This window comes from Chelonoidis abingdonii, chromosome 4 (assembly GCF_003597395.2).
Source record: "Chelonoidis abingdonii isolate Lonesome George chromosome 4, CheloAbing_2.0, whole genome shotgun sequence".
Classification (NCBI taxonomy): Eukaryota; Metazoa; Chordata; order Testudines; family Testudinidae; genus Chelonoidis; species Chelonoidis abingdonii.
In genome coordinates, this window is record NC_133772.1 from 47,810,570 (window position 1) to 47,832,820 (window position 22,251).

Sequence of the window (22,251 nt, forward strand, 5' to 3'; positions counted from 1 at the left end):
TGCAGCAGTGAGCCTCCCAACCTGGGTTGAAAGACTTGGGTTTGTGGGGCTTGTGCTAGTGCGCTAAAAAGAGCTGTGTGGACAGCGCTTTTAAGTTGTGGCTCAGGCTCTGAAGGCCACCTGCCTTCCTAGGCTTCAGAGCTCAAGCCCCAGCCGCAGCTGCAACTTCAGAATGCCGTGTGCACAGTTGTTTTTAGAGTGCTGGTGCAAGCCCTAGAAGTCTATTGACCCGCACCGAGAGGCTTACTGCTGTGGGCTGTGTAATCGTACCCTTATCCTTTTCAAGGGCAACTTTTATCTGATTGCCATTTGCCCTTTTGTAATCCCTCATATTTAAAAGATGCCACTTTGGCAGGCTTCTTAGGCTGGGATTATCCAAGGGGGCTAAGAGAAGTTATATACCCAGTTTCCATTGACTTTCAATGAGAGTTGGTCACCTTAACTCCCTTTTGAAAATCCCAGCTTTAATTTTTTGTTCTTCACATTTCCTGATGTTTTAACTGTAGTGTGTTTGAACTGTTTTTATTCCCTCTCCCAACATGTTGGCAGTTCACAGGGTGCTCTCAAAATATGTTTGTACTAGCAAGTGTGCTGTGGTTGTGGCAGGTGGATCTAAGCGCTGTACAGATCTACTGCACTGCATCGTCTGCTTTCTCCTTTCCCTGCATGCTAGCCATGCCCCCATTGCATGGTGGCTGCTGCTGGTTGGGGCATTACAATGCGATGATTCTGGAATTGATTGGTATGGTGCAAGGTCCTTTCACTGTGGTGTTTATAATTAAGGGGTGGGACAAAAGAGTCAACAGAAGAACCTTATAATTTATTTGATTGGTTTGGGGAGCAATGGGCTTTAAATATGGAGCACTTTTTGGCAAACGTGCCTGAATCTGAGCGCAGGGTTTTTTTTTGTTTTGTTTTGTTTTTAAAGCTTCACTTCTGTCCCTTGGGGGAAAAAAAAAAGAGCACGCTAATCTTCAGTAAATATGCTAGTAGCTTTCCAAAAAGCTGTGTAAGTATAAGCTCGGATATCAGTTTGTACAGCATTCTGACTACAAACACACATTTCAATTAAGTTACTGATAGGAGTAGTACCATAGAAATCAATGGGAATACTTCACTGAAGAGAACTTTATTCTTGTGTTTATGCAATGACCATTCATTTCAGTCATCACCTGGGCTTAAACCAGAGACCTCTAGAGCTGAAACACAAATATCTTGTCTGGTATGAGGCAGCAGTGGCAGACTTATGTCCTCTGTGGATCAGCTACAAAGTGGGGTGCATATTACACATGGAACAGTGGGTTACCTTGTCAAGTCTATACTACTTTATCTAATAAATAAAAATAAATGCATGTTTTAAAAAATATATTCAACATGGGTTTAATATTTGTAATGTTAACTTTCTGATGATAGGGAAAGATTGTTTCCTTTCACAGCTGCATCTTTAGTCTTTTGATTGGAAAAACCAAGTAGGAAAAGAATAAGGGGCAATGCTTACTGGTAAAGCATTTCACTGCAAATACAAAAAGAAAAAGTCTTGAAACCACTTCAGTTAATTAAGTCATGAGGTGCTGTTTTGTATTTGCAATATTGTTTTTCTTTTGATCCAATAACTATGCATGGTAAAATGAGTCATGATTTTAGTAACTGTCTCTAATTTTCCTTCATTTAAAGTCAAGGTACTTTATGTTTTGAATTTGCACTGTAAATAAGTGTTCCAGGTAGTCTGGAGTGTTTTCACTGTTGTTACTTATAGTCTGGTTGTACCGGTAGACTGCCGCTACATTACTGCACATTTAGTTGATTTACTTCGAATGTATTATATGGGATGCACTATTTTACCCTCACATTTCCTTGGTTAATTTAGTAAGGGAAAAATCATTTTTTTTTATTATTTTGTATGATGTACTAAATATAACAACCTAGCTAAGATGAAACCATTTTGAATAGATTGGGCTGTTTATTTATTTTTTTTTTCAGCCTGACTAGCTGCATAATGGTGCAGCCTGCAGCCGATTGCCAGTTTTGAGGTGTTATCTGAACAACAACAGGCTTTAATTTGCTCAGGATCACTGGGCACAGTTAGCCCTGTTCTGTCTCTCACTTACTTGCATTGTTATAAACATTAATGTTTTTACATGCATATTTCCAGGCTAAATTTTTTTCTATAGTTTTAATTTTAGCTGAACTTTGAGGCTAATTTTCAAGTTTTGTGTGTTTAACCTTCATCCTAATTGCTTGTCCACCATAAAGTGATGGTGCTTTGTTCCTAAATTCTCTCTATGAGGTGGTATGCATTAAAGTGTATTTATACTCTTTCAGATTAATTAACTGCGACCTTATGAACCACTGTCCTTGTTTAATTGGTGGCTCCAAAGCACACTAATGGCATAAATCAACAGATAATGAGATTCAGACTTGCTTTTAACATATATAATAACACTGTGATGATATGGCAAATGAGATTTGTTGACTCTGTATTGGCATTACAGGAGAGAAGACACAATTAGATGTGTACTTTTGGGGTGAGGGAGGGCTTTACTGGAATGAATAACATGCAGTTCAGGGTGGGTGGATGGGATAAGGAGGATATTCTACATCAAGATAAGTTTGGTATTCTCTCCTTATCTGTAGGCAGTGTGCAATATTGTGCAATGTGCACTTGAGGGTACAGAAATGTGGTGGGAAGGTGTTTCTTACACATTACTGGAGGGTAACAAAACAGATGATTTCATCTTCAATATAGTTACATGTTTTTTACACTAAACTTACACCCGCTATTTTATGAACTGCAAATTAATCAGATAGTTCCCAAGGAACAAAAAAAGATTTTGACCTAAACTAGTAGCCCAGGCCCATTATTATTTTCAGTTTAATGTTACCCATATCCATCTCCTGCATTTTTGGAAAGAAAACAAGGGCTTTGAAACAAAGTTTCTTTGTTTTCACAAGAACTAAAAATGTGCTGTATGTAGACCAAACAATAAAAATAAACTGCCGAACTACCTTCTAATGCATGGGGGTTCTGGAGAGAGGAAACCATGGATATTTAGAGGCATAAAGTGACTCATTGTGCTAGTTAAAGAATTTTATAAGGCAAGCTCTGTGGGTTTGAGTTGCATCTGTTACCTTTCCAGCCAGAACTGAGGGGTATGGCGGAAAAAGAATGTTGGATTGAATCATGCCTTATACTGAATGCATTGTACCAAGGCTAAGCTTCTAAATGGGATCTAGACCTTAGGTAGAACAAAAACATTCTTGTTGTATGACTGTTACCTTAAATGTATTCCAATTTAAAATACTAAAAAGATATTATATTAAAACAGTTAAGCTACAAAACACTATTACTAACAGATTTTTCTAAAGTAATGTGTGTTCACATAACCCCTTAAAAAATCTCTTTGTTGTTTTCCCTATTAAAAAGATAACCATGCCTGTTATTTCTGACAGCTCTTACAAGCCATAATGGACTGGGTTGCTATGGTGTAAGATGTAAAACAATGAAATAATTGTTTGTCATGGTATTGGCTTCCTGGAAACAAATTCTGTGTAAATTATTCGGTTGAAATGGTGACAACAGCAATTTTGTTTAGTTCATAGTTAGAAAATGTCTCTCTCTTATAATAAAAAAAACAAGTTAAATGTGTCAGTTTTGATAGTTTTTCTTTGCTTTAACTTTTTTCTTTCTACATTTTTCAGGTCAGTTTCATGAATTCAAAAGCAACTTACCAGTGATTTCTGGGTGCTGGGGCTGATTTTCTTGTGTATTTGTAAGTATTTATTGATTTATTACATTACTTATTTGCATTTATGTCTGAAACAATTTTAACATGAAAGTAGGCACAATATTAAAATGCCATCCTAGGACCTCACTAGTCAGAATGAGTTGTTAAGAGATTTATCGAACTACTTAGAAACATTTTATTTTTTTGAGGGGTGGGGAGGGGAGGGAGGGGTCAACGTTCCTCTGGAGTTCTTGTGCAATCCTACATTTCAGTCTCTCAGGATGGATATAAATACCTGAATTAAGGAGTGAGCACTGCTGCCCTCATCTCGGAATGTCTGTTGAATTTCCCAATAGTAATTGAGATGTAACTATATAATGCTTGTCATTTTATAACATCTGTGAATCTGTGTTGACCCTGTGGCTTACGTCAGCAGTGTTTCTTGCTGCACTGATGGAGATATGTGCCTGGAAGCAAATTGGGGCCACCAATGCCAGGAAGGTGGAGTTCTTGGAGGTAATGCACATAGGTTATTGGAAAAATGCCAGGGCAACCTCTGACTGCTGAACCAGAGTTGTATTCATGTTTAAGTTGGAGGAGGCTGACATTTACAATTGCAGAAAACGGTGCGAAACACTAGTTATTTAGGCCTTGACGCAGAAAGGCACTTCAGTATGTGTTTAAGTTTCAGTGAAGTCAGTGGGATTTAAGCACATGCTTAAGTGCTTTTCTGAATTGGGGGCCTTAGAGACAAGAAGCTCGATAGGAAAGAATAAAGGCACAGAAAATTTTCAGTACCATTACTTACTTAGTGTTTGGATGTGGCCAGATGTAATAAGAGTGAACCCATGGGACGGGGGCAAAAATAATAACTGACAAACCCTGTGTCTGACTATACGGTGGTGCTGCATAAATGGAGTAAATCAACACAACACAACTTTAAAGCTTCAGCTAAAGTTGTTCACAAAATTATGATGAAATGGGAGAACAACTGTTTTCCCCCCAAAGAAAGAAACATGATCAAAACACAATTTGTGATGGATAACATTCAAGTTACTATCACTTTCTTCCTACAAAAGAGTGCCTTACCACTCATCCCTTGGCGAACACTTGTCTTTTAAATTCCTTTCACTTACTAATCTATTGACCTATATTTCTTTTTAGTGAAAATTGTTAATCAAATTTGGAGAAAATATATAATAGTTAAGAAATAAAATAATTCATTTAAACAAAATGACTAAAATCTTAGAAAAATAGATTTCTGTTGTCTGATCGTGGCAGTGTAGAGTCATGGACTGAACATAGGACTGAGATCTAGGAACTCATTATTTTTAATCCTGAATTTTCCTAGGACTCACTGCATAGTTCTGGTTAAAAAAAAAAATCACTTAGTCTTTCTGTGCCTCAGTTTCATCATCTGTAAAATGCAAATAGTAGCTAAATTTATCATCATATCCCTGGTATTTCTCAGTCTAAGTATATGTAGTGCAATATATACTATGGTAAAACAAATACTGTGGGACAATAAATGGTGTTTTTATTTTTTTTTAAGTATTGCCGCTTGTACTAATCTAACTCATTAGAAGGATGTGAAAATTCTTTCATTAGTCCATATAGCATCATGAAGTTGTACTGTGACATAAATGTTAGTCATAATCATATTTCAGGCCACTTATTTGAATCCTGCCCAGGTTGATAGTGACCTAAAGTTGTTTAAAAATTAACATAAATATACCTTCAAAATACCATATACATGTAAAACAAGTAGTCATACTTAGGTCAATCAAATAGACACATTAGAAAGAACTCTATAATAAGCAGTAGAAATGATTGCCATCTGACACCTGTAAGATGGCCTATGCCAAAGGAATTGGTGTTAGTACAATTCCTGGAAGACAGATAACAATGTCTGCCAATGCTGCCCCCATCATTGCTAGCACGCTTGTTGGCAACTTCAGCAGAGAGGTCAAAGATTGAATGAATATATAAACTCAACTACTATCTAGTCTCTAGAGGTGGTCTCTGTAAATCAGGGCTGAGGCTCATTGATAGGATGTGTGGAGAAGCTAATGCTGTTTCTAATTGTCCGTGTTCTGTGGCTAGATGGCTTATTTTAGCATTTAGGGTTATCAGTACAGCAGCATTCACAAGGTCTAAATTCACTTAAGCTAAAAATAAAATCTAGAACATAAAACTGACTTGGTACTATCCAGTTCCTTCTCAGATACTATAAAAGTACTGAAGTAAATTCTGTATTAGCAGTGGATGAAGCCTTCTTCAGAAAACTGCTCTGTAGCTTCCTGAAATTGTAAAGATTCGGAATATAGCATACAACAGGTCAATTGATGTTGTTAAGTGATGATAATTTCTATGTTGCCATAAGGATTCATGGTGCTTTACAGACAAAATGAGCCAGGCTGCTGCTTCAAGTAGCTTACTCTCTGAGAAAGGCATGATTTTTGCAAATCTTAGCTTATGCATGTGGCTCCATTGAAGTTAATCAGAGCAGAATCAGGACCTAACTTAGACATAACACAGCAAGGTATGAAACAGAAAAGTTGGAGATGTGAGGGATTGGCATAGAAAGGACAAGAGATGTAAGCGATCATGAGATGTTTTAGTTGCATACATATCTCATTTGTGCATTTAAAAAAAACTAAGATGTAATGTTTAAATGTGGTACAGAAGTCTTTCACTCTTATAATATGGATAATTTGGTGGGCCAAAAATTTGTGCAGGAGTAGAAATCACTACTAGAAAGGTTGAGTAACCTCATATATTTTCCACAGAGGTATACTGCAGAATCTGTTAAATACCTGTTTATATCAGTTCAGAAGCTGTTTCAGCCAGAGGATATAATAATCTTTTCTTTTTTTTTTTTTTCCAAATGTTTGAAAGTTTTGTCATAAATGTGTTCATACTGTAACATATAATTACTTGGATCACCCAGTTCAGACAGCTTTGTTTTTGTTGTTGTTGTTGTTATAGCTAACCAGTTTCATTCAGGAGAAAACAGGACTGATGACTCATACAAATTGCATAGAAAATGTGACTTCTCTCCTTTTCTATATTTCCCACAGAGTTATTGTCATAACTAAAGGTTACTTTTGTGGTCTTAAAGTGGTTTTATATTTTGAATTATTTTCATAGGTAGACCTGTTCAGTGGTGAATTGCAAGAGTCATTTAAAATTACAAATATTAAAATAGAAAGATATTTTTAATGGCTCTGAGCTTAAGCAAGGTTTTTTGTTAATACTCTAGCAATTATACATACATCCTTTCAACAGCAGGTAGCCTCTAAAATTCTTTTTCTGTATTTACATTTTGTTCTAACCCATGTGTGTATGACAGAGATGGGTTTTATGCACATATACAGGTTTAATGAGAACATCAATAAATGAAGAAAAGCCTTTCTTAAATGGACATAAGCAAACTCCAGGAAACTTCTAATGTATTGCTACAATAACTCTTAAATGAAAGGCCTGTTTTAATAATATGATGAAAATAGTACCATATATTTTTTGTTTAAAGTCAGATGGCTTTAAAAAGCATCTAGTAAAAACGTTTAAAAATGAATATTTATTATAAATACTGAAACAAACACCTGCAACCTGTGTATTTAAACAATCATGTAAAATGTTGTGTCAAATTTTGTTTGTTCAGACCTTTCTTGAATTGCCCACATCTGCTGTCAATAACAGATCAAGTTTTTTGCTTCGAACTCAACAATATGTATTTTTGAAGACCTATGTTTTTCAGAATAATGGAATCAGATCCTCGATGCAAATCAGCATGGTTCCCATGAAGTCACTGGATTTACACTAAATGAGGATCTGGCTAAATACATTTCTGTCCTGTGTCTGATGCATTTTGATTTAAAAGATAAAATCTATGAAATTTTGTGAATAGTTTTATATGTATTAAGACGCAACAAAGATACAGAAGTAAATTAAGATAAAGCATCTTTGAAGAGGTCTTTATGTAAATGAAGAATTCAAAGGATATGAGGCTTCCCTGCTTTACAATCTAATTGTAGACAAATGCTCTGCTGGTTTATGATAGATTCATTTCTGGTGGACACCATCTCTATCTGCTCTCTAGCTCAACTCTTTAGTGCATTCAAATATTAGAAAGTTCATTTTAAAGATTCTTCTATTTTCATTCTTTGTCACATACACAATCGATTAGCGTTTTGGCCAAAAAGGTCTCCATCATACTATCCCTTACCTTTCTCAATAGAAATGTTAAAAGAACCAGTTCTTTATAGAGAAAGGTAAGTGTTACCTTAACACAGGCTGTCTTGGCTGAATCATCTATGATTATTTTATGGCAGATAAAGAAATCATCTTCAGCTGGAACTGTCTAACTGCTATCATTATTATTTAGTGTTGGTGTTGTAGTAGTATCCAAACGCCCTAACAGAAATCTGAGACCCATTGTATTATGTGCTGTGCAAACACATAAAAAATACGTTGGCTGCCTCGAAGAGCTTACCCTCTTAAATAAACAAGACAGACGACCAGAAAGATGCACACACCATTTAGGTAATATGGCCGACGTCTCCATTTTGCCTTATCTTTTTTTCCCCTTAAAGTTCCCTCCAAAATCTCCATCCCTGTCCTGTTTCAGTGTTCCTCAACCATCCATGGACATGGATTCAGGCATCCAATAGGCTTTTAATGGAATTGTAGAAGGCAGGAGGAGTTAGTGATTTATATATTCTGACAGGCAGAGGTTGTTTTTGTTAGATGCCATTAACCCATTGTTAATATTTTACCTTCTTTTGCTTATTGGATTTTCAGACATACAGTGGGTGGGGAAGACTTTGATTTGGGGCTGTTGCCTAGAAAGTCTTACTCATGTAAGTAAGTTGCCAATTCAATCTTGGAACTACTCGTGTGTAGGGCTCTGCAGGATCAGGTTCCTGATTGTTGTATACCTTTCATGATAGCAGAGGTGGCCAATCTGAGCCTCAGAAGGAGCCAGAATTTACCAGTGTACATTGCCAAAGAGCCATAGTAATTTGTCAGCAGCTCCCCCACCCCGCTCCCAGCACCTACCATCCACCGGCAGCCCCACCAATCAGCGCCTCACCCTCCACCCCCCCACCTCCTGATCAGCTGTCTCATGGCATACAGGAGGCTCTGGGGGGAGAGCGAAGGCACTGCAGGCTTGAGGGAGGGGGTGGGAAGAGGTGGAGTGGGGGCAGGGCTGGTGGCAGAGCCAGGGCTTGAGCAGTGAGCATCCCCTGGCACATTGGAAAGTTGGCGCCTGTAGCTCCAGCCCCGGAGTTGGTGCCTATGCAAGGAGCTGCATATTAACTTCTGAAGAGCTGCATGTGGCTCTGGAGCCACAGGTTGGCCACCACAGGTTGGCCACTGGAGCTACAGGTTGTCCACTGATGTACAGACTGTACTTTGACAAGAAAAATTGGTGCACAGTATGCAGGTGTTTAGAGCAGCAATATGTGTTATGTTCAATTTGGGTTGTTGCTCCTTAAACAATAAGGGGAGAGTACATTTAGACTACGTTCAGAACATTAATTTATAATGCACAACCCCTTTTTCCTTCATTTCCTTTGAAGCAACAAAATGGGTGTCACAATAGAAATTCGTATAAAATAATTTACATTCATACTAGTCTAAAGGCTATTAAAATGTTTGTAAACTACAAATATATAACACTACTGAAATGCAGCTACCACTGGGTTGGAAATTAGTGTCCAACTGGCTCATAGCATATTGTGCAAGAGTAGAAAAAATATATTTAGTCATTAACTTACGTTTTTGGTAAGGGTTAAGCCCTGCTGTTTTGGATACATTTTTGTAGTTAAAATATTTTTAGAAATGCTCCTTTTTAGAACTGTAGTGCTCTGAATGTATGCAGGGACCCCTTTGCTCTGCCACTGCCATGTATATGTGCCACATTAGATCAAACTGCTACCTACAAAAATCTACAAAATCAGTAAGGGAAAAAGGCTAATGCTCGTCCAAACAATTCTCCTTTTGCAAGGGCAGAGTACACTGTGCAAGCTGCATAGAGCACATGGGAGACCAAGAACTGTTAGGAAATCCTTGTATGGAACAGCTGGAACAAGAATGTGGAAGAAGAGTACTCTACGGCAATTTGTACCTTGAGACAGTTTCAGAGGTTCTGCATGTGATTTGCATCTGCAGAGTCAATGTTTGTAGAAAAGAAAGGCTTAATCATCACACAACTGAACTCTTAACGTGTCTGCATAGATAAACTCAAGACCTTAGGAAGGTTGTTAGGGGAGGATTTTCTTCAGGCCTGGCTGTTGTGAGGCAAGTGATATGAAATACTTCTTGCATATACAATACAATGTGGACGGACAACACCAGTTGTCTGTGTGAACACTGACTGAAATCTTAATGAGTCAAATTTATTAAGTGGGTCATGATGGTAAACTGTTCATTGTAAGCTTTTTTCTATTTCCCATACCCTGGATGTATATCAAGGCTAGTTTGATTCATTTATTGATATGAAAGAGAATTGCTTAGGACTAACCACTCTTCATCTTAATCACTGTTATAGGAGATGTTGCAGTAAAAGGTTAACTGCTCCCTGAATGTACTAGATCTACAGTGTATACCTATGCCTGACTCCTTAGAAATCGGGTAATAGTCTGTTCAACAGAGATGTCACCAATTAAGCACAATCTCTAATAAAGATTCTACAGTGAAAATCTCTATTTTTCTAAAGTTAATTTTAAAAAGTTGATAAAAGTGCAGCTTCCCTTTAAAAATGTTATTCTAAAACAAAGATAAGGTAAACCACAAAGGTCAGCTATGAAAATCCATGCAACTGGTTTTGGAATTTATTTCACGTTACAAAGTGGATTTGCCCCTTGAAAGCACTTGCATTAAATAGTGAGAAAGTAAAGAATCTGAAATGAATCATTTTCCCTTTTAATACTGAGTGTTCATATTAAGTGGAGATGTACCGATGTTTGGAGTCTCTATGTTAACATATTTAACACTGCTAAACATTGCTGAATACATAGATTTGGAAATCTATTTAATTGAAAGCAGGTTGCCAATTTCAATATGAGCACTGATCATATTTCAACATGTGGAATCTTAGGAACATGGGAATCTTCCATACTGGATCAGACTTATGGTTTATCCAGTACGATATTCCACAGTGGGCTGCAGCCATTACATGATTCCTGAGTGGTTCCAGTATATTTAAAATCCAGCAATGAAAATGAATAGTAAAGTGTTTCCTTCCAAAGTGCATGACCCTGCATTTTTCAATACTAGATTTCATCTGTCAGTGTGCTACCCATTCACCTACCATTGTTTAGGTATTGTTGGCAAATGTTGTCATTTTATGGGTGACTTCCTCCTGATCATGGCACTGGTTGCAATACCAATAACTGGTGAACACTTCCCCCACAACTTTAGCTTTTTCTTTTTTTTTTTTGAATTCCAAGTAGCAGCTGTTTATTAGGACTCTTTCTTCTGGCTTGCTTAACCATTTTTTATTAATGGCAGAGTATTGACCTTTATTTTCTACTTATCTATTTCCCTTAAAATGTCTTATACTCTGCTAAGGCCTCGTCCCTCCAATCCATATTATGTTTTAGAAAATGCTCTTGTTATTTCTTCCTCATCTTCTGCATTGAATTTTGACAATGTATGTGTATAATTTTTCTGCAAACTCTTTAACTTTTTTAGTTGCTCTCTCATTGTTTTCATTGCTTGTTGGTCTAGATGGCTTGTGGATGTACCATAAATGTAGCTGGTGGATGCAGGTTAAGAGGGACGTTGCCACCCACATTTTATCATCCCTTTGCTGTGCCCTCGGAATAGCTGTAGGACTTGTGAAATTTCACTCCAGATTTGTTACATGCAGGTGGTCCCCAGGAACACTAGCATAGTCTCTTTGTGACTAATGTGCTCCTAGTTACCTCAGTCTGTGTAAAATTCAACAGCAGGCTGTGCTCACAGTTTGCGATCTGCCTTGTTAAAGGTGTTTCGGCAGAGTTTGCACATTCCAAAGTCTGCCTTATAATGTTGCATACACCCTGTGCCACTGCCCCTACCCCTCCGCCCAGGAACATGCTGGATTGATTCTCTCTGTTAGTGCTGATTGTTTATCTCAGCAGGTAAAGAAACTCTTCTGTGTTTCCTAAACAGCCTCCAGCCTGAAACAGCAGGGTGTTTTTGGTTTTTGTGTTACCCGTCCACCTGCCATTAATGGTTTCATTGCCATTGAAAGACCTCTGCACCTGAGATTTCAAACCTTATTGTCCCATGGTCACTGTTGCTTAGGGGAACAGCCATACTTGCCTCTTGTACACAAAACTAAATTTGAGCAGAGCTTATCCTCCTGTGTGCTCCAGAAGGAGCTGCTCCAAAAAGAAGACATTTATAGTATCAATAAGCTGCTTCTCTAAACCATGTACAGATGTGTTATTCAACCAGTTAATATTGGGGTAGTTAAAATCACCCATTATTATTTTTCTGGCAGATTTTGCCACTTCATTAATATCTTTCAACATACTGAGTTGCTTGGCTGCTCCTTCTTTTACATGGTTTATATCATATCATGCCACCACAGCACATTCTGTAGTTTTGAGTTAATTGCTCAATTAACAGTGGTATTCATGAAGTGCTAGGAAAATTCCACAACTAATGATTTGGACGAATTCAAAATAGGTTGGTATTCCATAGTTTTAAATGTCAAACATGCCAATATCTGCAGGCATAAGACTGTGAAGGCTTAGAACTCGATAGCTCAGTAACTCAAGTCTAAAAATCATAGTAAAATCATCAGGCATACATATAGCCCCCACTGGTCCCATGCAGGGGGCTCTGTGCCAACCTGCTTGTTCCTCAGGACGGTCAGGACAGAGAGGTAGGGGCATGGAATGACTCCTCAGTCACTTCATGGGTGCATTTTGTGCAGGTGCAGAAGGAGGCAGGGGGGATAGTGCTGATGAACCCCGATTCTTCCATTCTCCTGGCCTCCGGGTCCTGTTTATGGAAGCATTGTGGAAGCTGCTATAATAACCGTTGTATAGATGTTTACAGGCACTGCAGAAATGGAGGAGTGATGGTGATTGGAGGGCGATTGAAAGGTTTGTAGTGAGCTTTTCTTCTCCCCCTGTGGTCCATGATTGGGTGTAGGTGCAGAACAGATAGTTAACTCTAATGGGCCATTGTTCCCAGCTGTTGTTTGGAGCTGCCAACTAGCTCTCTAGGCAGTGGGCTGATTCTTTGTCTCACTAGCTGCCATGCAGGGATATGAGGGGGTGCACTGCCTACCCATTTTGCCATTCCTCAGCACCTTCACTTTCATTTATGGCACTGGGGGAATGAGGAGGAGTCATGGACCTTGCCTGGGGGTCACGCTAATGCAGTGTGGCTGCAGAGTAGCTTCATGGCCACTTCTAAATAGGGAGAGGTTTTCCTGTTGGGATTCAGGTCATACTTCACAAGTTCAGGGATCAGATGCCAGCAGGGCTTTGGTCAGGCTCTGCACTCTGAAAACAACAGGGGCAAGATTTGGCATCATGGCTTTTGTCTGATTTTTGTACATTACTCATTTCACTAATTTTAAAATCTTTCTGTACTGTGCTGATGATTTGATGCAAGACTATACTGAGTTGTAATGGTTTGCATACAAGAATAAGGCTTCAGTCCAGCAAAGCACTTAAACATGTGTAACTTCAAGCATGTGAGTAGCTCCCTTATGACTTCAGTTCCTGAATAGTCCCATTGACCGTATGTGTGCTTAATTCCTTTCTGGAATAGTATTGATTATGTGTATGTTGCTGCTAATTTGTTCAAATTTAAATTAAATAACTGAAAAACTAGTAGGAGATATAATGATGTTTGGAATTTCTCTTCAGTCCTTCTTGGGGATACTGTGGATGCCTTAAAGACATTATAATTTACATTTTATGACAAAAAATATAGAGAATTGTCTTATTCCTCTTGGCAACTCAGCAAAACTATCATAAAATTTTTTCATCAGTATTCTATTTAGTTTTGTAAACTGAACACTACAGTGCTAACAGATCATTTTTTAGATGCTTATTACAGTTCTTTCACATCTTTATAGTACCATAGTAAAAACTGAATTTACCAGCTACGTGGAAAGTAGAGTAAGGCAGCACTAGAATCTACATTAAAGTGATTCAGTACTCTTTGGAGAAAAACTTGAGATCTGATCCAGTATGTGGTTTGGGGGCAGTTATAAAAGAGTTGCCAATAAACTTGAATGCTAGCAACGAAAGCTGCTTATAGCACATTGAAATTTAGGGGTATTTTCTTTTCTCTGTAAACACACGTGACTAACGTTTGCCTTAATGGGAGTTACATATACAAATGGAAGGGAGAGTATACCAGAGAGAGTAATTTGATATTTCAAAATTTAAAGATGGGAGGGATCAATTTGCTTGTAACTCATTTCTACCTGAAAATAAAGGCAAATACCTGATCTCCTTAGGTAACTACCATTCTGCCTATAAATTACTTCTAAACATTCTGCTCCGAAACCATTAATATGTACTTTAAACTGAGCAGGGAGAGCAAAAAATATGGATTTTTTATTAGTGTCTCTCTATAAAAACAAAACACGACACCCCTCGCAACCCCCCCTGTCATAAACAGATAGCTAAGGGTTAATGTTTCTTTTACCTGTAAAGGGTTAACAAAGGGAACCAAACACCTGACCAGAGGACCAATCAGGAAACCAGATTTTTCAAAGCTCGGAGAGGGAATTTTGGGTGGTATTCTTGTCCGTCTCTGTTGCTCTCCGGCTCTGAGAGTGACTCTCTATCTCCAGACTTTCTATCTTCTGTTTCCCAGTTGTAAGTACAGGTATAAGACAATATAGGTTTTTATATTGTTTTTTGTATTTACATGTGTAGATTGCTGGAATGTTTTAAATTGTATTCTTTTTGAATAAGGCTGTTTATTCATTTTGTTTTCTTTTAAGCCAATGACCCTGTATATTGTCACCTGATACAGAGACATTTTATGTCTTTTTCTTTCTTTTATATAAACTCTTTTTAAAACTTGTTGGATTTTCTTTTCTAGTTGAGGCCTCAAGGGGATAGGAATCTCTGTGCCAGGATTACGATCCCTCTCAGGGAAAGACTGGAGGGGAAAAAGAGGAGGGGGAAGGTGAATGGTCCTCTCTTGTTTGTGTTTCAAGGAATTGAAGCAGGGTAATCTCCAAGTGACCCAGGGCGGGAAGATCTGGGAGGAAGTAAAGAGGGGGAAGGGAAGTGGGTATTTCCCTTTGTTGTGAGACTCAGGGCATCTGAGTCTTGGGGTCCCCAGGAAGGTTTGGGGAGACCAGAGTGTCAGACACTGGAATTCTGGCTGGTGGCAGCGCTATCAGATCCAAGCTGGTAATTAAGCTTGGAGGGTTCATGCAGGCACCCACATTTTTGGACGCTAAGGTTCAGAATTGGGACTTATGCTTTATGACACCCCCCCCCACACAAAAGCCTAATCAAAGCTCTAGGAGTTTGGGTCCAGTGAGTTTGAGAGGCTGTGACTAGGGGACTGGACTGGGATTCCTGGCTCTGTTGTGTGAACTTGGGCAAGTCGCTTTTCCTCTCTGCACTTGTATTTCCTTTCCCATGCTGTCTGTCTTCTCTGTTTAGACTGCAAGTTCATCAATAATGTTGTGATCCTGGCTGGGGCCTCTAGGTGCTATTGTAATACAAATAAATAGTAATATAATTCTGAAACCATACTAGTCCAGTTGAAAATTCCTTCCTATTTATAAAGATATAAAGATATTTGGACAATAAAATAGGTTTTTGTTTTTTTTTGTTTTTGCAAGTAATCATTTGTACAACAGACTTCTTACCATCTATCATTATTTTGCACTGCAAGCTAAATTTCAAATTGTAATTGGAATATGAAAATAATCTCTTCTCTTTGGTTACTTATGTTTTTGCCATAATCATATTAGGCTCCCATAGCAACATATGAAAACATTAACACAAGTTCCTTTTGTATATGATATGGTTGAACATTTCCCCTGTAGAACTGTGCAGCATGCTGTGTTCACAAAGAAAATGCATACAGCTTGATTGCTGTTTACTGTTGTTTCTCTAAAGATATGTTTTGGGGTTAGCTATTTTTATTTGCAATGTTTTCCAGATCAAGTACAGTAAGTTAATTAAGCAATAACCTTAATGGAATCTGAGTTTATGACCCAATAACCACCTACCTCTGACATATAAATGTGAGGGTGAACATTAGACTCTCTTTACTGGGGTAGTCTGTAACTTTATTAACAGTGTTGCTTTTATTCCAAATTAAAAATATAACATTAAATGAACAAAAAATCAGATCCTATCCTGGATTACTGGTGTAAATTCCCCAAGCCAAAAAAGAGTGGCAGTGACCTAAAAAATGGAGGTATTATACGATGTCAGTTTTAATTACATTCAGATATCACAGTGATGGGCTGGTGTAAGAACTTGAATAGGATAGAATTATTACTACATTTCTGGAAATCAGAAATTAATATAACCCTCCCCAAATTTCAGTTAGCCATAATTTAAATGAAGATGATACCTATTAAAGTAGTGGCAGTTGGTATAATCCAAGGATTCTTCCTCTAAAATAGTATGGAAAAAATGGGGGAGATATTGGATTTTTTTTGTCTATACTTCATTCAGTAAGAATAAAACAAAAGTGTGAAGGAAAATGCTTCTTAGCAGGATAATAATATTAACAGTACAGATACTAAATTTTTAAATGTAATATATTAATTTATGTGTTGATAATAATTTTCACTCTAAGGATCTCAAACATTTCAGAGAGATGTATTACATCATCATTAATCAAAAGTTTTCAGATAATCACATATTGCCATGAGACAGATATTGACCCAAAATATCAGAAAAATATTGCAAATGAGTGATGTCCGAAACACATAATAGATATATAATTCTGTCTCAGGGAGGTCCGAAGGCCACTTTTAAGAAGGTAATTGAGCTGGTTAAGTAAGGTAGTTTGCAAAGAAAGTTTGTTTATTGTTCTATGCCAGTCTGTATATCTACCAGAACATCTGGTATGGGATTGCTAGCACAGATGGGGGGGCAGCTTCTGAGCTTAAGACAGACTGCCAAAAGCCTTCCACTTTGCTGTACCCTATCATGTGCCCACAAAGACGCAGGATGATAATTTTCAGCATTTGTGCTGTAGGATGGAGGAATAACCTGGCATCAATGAAAAAAGATTAGTTTTTAGCTTATCTATTTGAGAGATGTTTTCTTTGCTTTAGGAAGATACTTCTCCCAGCAAAACCATATTGTGGAAATGCTCCCCTTGTGCAATGGGAATAGCAGATAAAGAGCATCCATATCCTAAAACCAATTGCTGCATAAAATGTTAATGACTTTTTGTAGCAGTCTAAATAACAAGATCTCTGTGTTGCCTTCATGTCTCAGACAAACGAAAGACTTGACAAACTCTAAGGAGTTAAGGTGAGTCAGACATCCCGGCTCAGTAAAAGGCTTTGCTGCATCATTGCTAGGACAAAAAGTGAAGTGCCTCTCCACCAGCTGAAAAAAAAGAAGGGACTCTGAATACTAATGAAGGATTGAGGGTTCAGTAACAGAGAAACAGAGGATCTATAGATAAGCAAATATTTTCCCAGGACCTCTCAGTCTGATTTGTTTAACTGGAGGAAGTAATATTACTAAGGAAGTATTTAAATGTCTCTAACAGATATTAGAAGGTGAAGTGGACTAGACATTATTTTCCTATCCAGACTCCAGTGTGAGAGAGGTCCATTGAAACATAATCTTTGAGAGCATCCACTTAATCTGTGAGTCTAGAAACAAGACTAACTTGGTTGTCCTATTAATCATGAGACCTCCAGGCACAAAAGGTTTCCAAGAGGAGTTAGTACAGGGTAGTGAAGTTCACAAGGCTTATTATGTTAGGAGACTTTAGTACAAATCTGGACAACGTCTCTGGCTCAGCATTATAGAATCTCCTGCCTGATCTGTCCACTCATGGGCACTCTCTAGACTTACATACACAGCCCAGATATACACTTGACTGAATCCTTGCTCTGGATGTGAACATAAAGAATACAAGATTCAGTCTCCTATCACTCTGCCCTTCTGCTCTGACCACTCCTTACTACAGATCTCACAGGACAAAAGAGACAACCCTCTCTTAAAAATTCACGTTAGTAGGAGTTGTACAAATACTACCAGCATTCAAGCACATCACATTTGACTTTGATCCTTGCCCTTCCTGGCAAGTAAAAGAGAGTAGAGAACATCTCCTTCAAGGAGAGAATTCTGCCCCCCTACACTAAAGCATACAATTGTGCATCTGTTATTAAAGAAACTGTCACATAATGTTGGGCTCCACACCAATTACTGTCCAGTACCAAACTTCCCTTTTCTAAAAAGAGAGCTCATCAAGAAGCTAGCAAAAGGTTTCGTATGGCAGCTGTCAGCTACCAGTATACCGAGCCCTTTAGAACTGGCGTTCAGACCTAGGCACCCGCTGCTCTGGTGGATGACCTTCGTCTGTAGACAAGGGGTCATCCTGCTTGGACCTCTCTGATCACCAAACTCTCCTGGTCAACCATTCCTTAGCTCCCAAGATTCTTGTCTGTGGTGCCCCTCAAGGTTCAAGCCTTTTTTCCCCATCATATTGAATATCTATATGAAGCTGCTATGGAACAAGGTTAGATATCACAGTATGAAATAAATGCCAGCAATACACAGACAATACCCAACTCTACATTTCTCTCCTGGTAGATGTAAATGGCACCATCTCCTCGCTCTCTCGATGTCTAGCACCTGGATGAAAATAAATGTGCTGAAGCTGAACCTAGGCAAAATAGGTGGTGCTGGTAGCAAGAGGGAAGCACTATGAAGAAATCCCTTTCTTCATAAAATCTCCATTTATTGAGTGCATCTACCACTAACATTGGTTCACAGCCTCAGGGTCTTTTTTGACTTCTTAGTGTTTTTGGATAATCAAATAACCACAAGTCTGAAAAAATCCTTTGTTCCACTTGTAGCTGGCCAGAAAACTGCTCCCCATTGTGCTGGTCACAGTTTTGCTAAGATAATCCATATATTCTTAATCACTCTACTTGTTTACCCATATCTAATGAAGACACACACCCTGAAAAAACTTTGGCTATTACAAAATACAGCAACATCTCCTTAGCAACACAGGTTCTTGTGAACACATCAAATTTGTGCGTAGTTTGCTTTGGTGGCTCCTCATTAAATGTTGAATCCAACTGGAGATCTCTCTCCTAATATTCAGAGCCCTCCATGAGACTGGACTGAGTTGCTTGAGAGAGTGCTTCTCCCTACATGAGGATGACCTTCCAACAGAACAATTAAACTGCTGAACAATTGTGCATGTAAGCCGCACCTAGACCATAGAATGCACTCCCACAAAAGGTAACGGCCATTGGTCTCACTGCATTCAGAGCTAAATGCAAAACTTGCGTCTTTGGTTTAGCATTTCCACAATAGCTCCTCATGCATGTATAACATAAGTTATTTACACTCATCTAGTTTACACTCAAAATAAACACATTCTTCTACTTGTTCAAGTCTTAGTCCTACTGGGAAGAGAGAGAGAGAGATTTGTTTTTGGTAACTATTCTTCTGTCTTTTTTATTAATGAGTAGACCCTCAGATACTATATTGATGATGGTCACATAAGTAGCTAGCTAGAGAGAGGCTGGGATAGTTAGCAGTAAGCCTCAGCAGACTGCTGAACTCCCACATTAGTATTTTTCAGAGACTCTCATCTCATTTAGATGAGCTCATAGAAGAAATTAGTTTCCAAGGGAAAAAGGAAACAATTTTAAACCCTCATCTAAGAGATTTAGAGTTCCACCCTATCCTGAATTAATATTGAGAGGTCTGTGTTATAAATCTTTCTTCCTCCATTCTTTGAATTATCTTCATCTTCCTGCCCTCTGGACATGGCAGAGAACTCAAATGCAGATTTTGTGAATTCTTGTTCTGGATTTTAAGTTAGACTCTGAATACTTTAACACAATGGTCAAGAGGATATGAAAATGTGAGGAATTCAAATAAAGAGAGAGAAAGTTAAATCTGGGAAGTAATTTGTGGAAGACTAATTGATTTAAGAGAGAGAAACTTGCAACAAATCTCATATGCTGACGAGACAACAGATAAAATGCTTTAGATTACAGAAATCTAATATAACCAATATGGATGTATTGATTGTGTCCCTAGCAAAGAACACTGTGATCCAAATAGATGGTAATTTCTTTCCAAAACAGCATTTGGATAGAAATTAGATATGTAGAAATTATGTTGGAGAGCAAAGAAATGTAGAAATTATGAGCCAGTTGCATGGTGTTGACTTCAGTGGCAGTCTGCATCACAGAACTGAAAGATAAACAAAAATGTAACAATCATTATCATAGTCTGTGGCTACCTTATTTCCTTTTCATTAGATCTATGGTATATAATGCTGTTGCAAGGAGATATCTGTGGTTCAAACCAAGGCACACAAGCTAAGCAACAAGTCGTTGAGTGCCAGGTTATTACAGCTCAGAGCTGTCAAACTGGCACTAATACATCTGAGATATAACACAATTCAGAGCAGGGTGTTGGTGATGTCAAACAACATTATAGTATCCTTAGGTCTGGGTAGCCCTACGTGCCATTAGCATGTGTACATCTCCCCAGCCATTTGCTAATGTGTACATCCTGTGCTCATTCCTGTAATGTTAGCATTTCTTCATGTCAATACTGAATGCAGGCCAGTCCTGCTGGCCAAGAAAGTTAATACTGTAGCATAATTTACCAAGCTGATTCAAAAGGGCTTCCAGTAGTCACCTTTTTTATTCTTCCTTCAAAGTTTTCTGCATTGCAATCTGCAGGACTCTTCTTCTTTTTTCATGCCAAAATATTTCAGCTCTTTCTGTTTGACTCTAGAGCAATATTGGAAACACAAGAGCCAAAAGGTGTTATCTTCAGCAGTGATTTTGAGGAATGGTTGTATTCTAGTTTTAACAGTAAGAGGAGGGAATCTTCGTTTTCTTACTCTCTCTCTCTCTCTCTCTCGCTCTCTATGTGTGTTTGTATAAAACCAGTTTTAAATCGGAGCTTATTCTCAAATTAATTCGGTAGATAAGTTTCTGTTCAGTATTTGCATCTTGGAAGGATCTTGTTCTGGATACAGCTGAGTGGGAGGATCCTTTTTGTAGTCAGCTCTGACTGATAGTTTTGGAACTGTCTCCTTCTCTGGGTCTGGAAATATATCATCTTATGGTAGATGGGTTGCTGGACATGCTCTTTTGGAAGAAGGAAACCGATAAGTTAGCAACATTTTCCATTGGCAATGCTCCAGAACAACAAACAGTCTCCTATAGGTCTTTGTGTATTTGCTTTTTTATGTTAATGTTTTGCTCCCTTTGTGATAAAACAAGGTTTCTTAACAGAGTTGCCACATAGCTGCTGGATAGTTAAAGGTGGATGACTATCAAATTTATGATTTAGAAATTTTGCAGAATAGCTACATTTATGAAATGTTTCACGTACTACTTTGTACTTTTTTATCATCACTTGAATTCATTTCTGTTTTACACCCTCTTATTCTAGATAGTCCTCAACTAAGGTAAATGGTCATCCATTGACTTCCATGGAGCTATGACAATTTCTACTAGCTGAGGATTTTCTCTTCACGGTTTTATTACTCAACTTCACTTATTTTTAACTCCTTATTCAGTATGAAGAGATGGGGTAAAATGTTCAAAAGTGTCTAATTCCCCTTTTCACAAGTGACTTAGGCACTTTAGAATCCTTTTGAAATTTTTAACCCCTAAATTACTTTTGAAAATGAGAATGAGGCTCCTAAGTCATATAGGTGCTTTTGAAAACTTTCTCCAGGATCTTTTTAAGCACATTGTGGGAAGCTTTCTGCTGGAAAAAAGGAGGATAGAGAGAAGCTGCAGTGAAATTAGATTCATAGATTCATAGACTCTAGGACTGGAAGGGACCTCAAGAGGTCATCGAGTCCAGTCCCCTGCCCTCATTAGTTGGGTAAATGTTTAGTTGGCTAGCTGTTTTTTTCATATACTCTGTCTGAAGTGCCTCAATAAAGATTGTATCATTTTTAAAATATCTATCTCTGCAGCAGTTCCATTTCCTTCTCCTCTTACTATTTATAATAAAACTTCCACACAAAGTTCTAAGATTGTAGTGGGTTGATGGCGAGAGGGGTGGCACTAAATCTCATGGAAGGCACATGTTCAGCTCCAGAAAAGATTTTTTTCTGTAAACTTATATGTCGGGTTGGAGTGAAGTGAAGTGGGCATAGAGTGAAGGGAATATATTTTTCATCTGTAGACCATCAATAAGTGGCATATGATTGAACCCAGATAGATCCGTAACACCAATATATGAGAGTGTGGAAAAAATGTCTCGATCCCTTCGATTTCTAGCTAAGTCTCAGGCTGCTGCTATCATCCTGTGTTGCTCTCTCTAGGGCTTTGGAGGAC

General features: G+C 38.1%; 1 protein-coding gene across 25 annotated transcripts in view; it reads left to right on the forward strand.

Moving 5' to 3' along the window:
• The window catches only part of SOX6 (SRY-box transcription factor 6), a 473,353-nt gene that overhangs the window by 65,340 nt on the left and 385,762 nt on the right, over positions 1 to 22,251 (forward strand). For all 25 annotated transcript variants that reach the window (XM_075065133.1, XM_075065127.1, XM_032799217.2 and 22 more), the window contains exon 2: positions 3,700 to 3,770. The gene's annotated coding sequence lies outside the window, so the exon portion shown is untranslated. The remainder of the gene's footprint in view (positions 1 to 3,699; positions 3,771 to 22,251) is intronic.